Here is a 946-nt window from a genome sequence, read left to right on the forward strand (position 1 = left end):
CCATGGTCTTACCAGAGATATAGTTAATTTGATTCCTGTGCATTTCATCTGATGAGATCAATCTGTATATTATGTGTTCAAAAAATGTATTTGCAATGAACAAGTCATGGATATTGCAAAACCCTATCATGCAATCTCCAGCATTGTTTGACTGGTGATATGGAGCTTTTTCACAGTCTCTTTCCATAGATGTTGTCAATTTGATTCCTGATTATTCCATCTGGTGAAGTCCATGTGTATAGTTGCCTTTTATGTTGTTTTATAAAAATGTATTTGCACTGAACAAGTCATTGCTTTTACAAGATTCTATAATGCAATTTCCAACATCATTTCTGTTAACAAGGACATATTTTCCAACTACTGATCCTTCCACTTTGTTTACAACTGTCACAATAATTACAATCACCAGTAATTATCAATACAGCTTGATGGCATGTTTGATCAATTTCAGACTGAGGAAGTTAGTGGAATTCTTTGATTTCATCATAACTGGCTTTAGAGTTTGGTATGTAAGCTTGAATAATAGTGGTATTAACTGGTCTTCCTTATAGACATATGGATATTATCCTATCACAAATAGCTTTGTATTTCAAGATAGTTCCTGAAATGTTCTTTCTGACAATGAATATGAGGCCATTCCTCTTGAATGTGTTGTTGTCAGCCTAGCACACCATATGATTGTCAAATTCAAAATCGCCCATACCAGTCGATTTAAGCCCACTAATATCTAGGCTGTTGATGGTTGTGTGTTACATTTTATTTTGACAAAACTTCCAGTTGTCCTAAGTTCATACATTCCATGCTGCAATTATTAATGGGTGTTTGCAACTGATTCTCCTCATTTTGAATTTTGCCCCTTCAGTAAATGAAGGTGCTGACGGTGTTACTCCATTTGCATCATCATGATCAGCTCTACTTTGAGGTGGCAGCAATTCCCCAGTCATAT

This window comes from Chrysochloris asiatica, unplaced genomic scaffold (genome assembly GCF_000296735.1).
Source record: "Chrysochloris asiatica unplaced genomic scaffold, ChrAsi1.0 scaffold00027, whole genome shotgun sequence".
NCBI classification, from domain to species: domain Eukaryota; kingdom Metazoa; phylum Chordata; class Mammalia; order Afrosoricida; family Chrysochloridae; genus Chrysochloris; species Chrysochloris asiatica.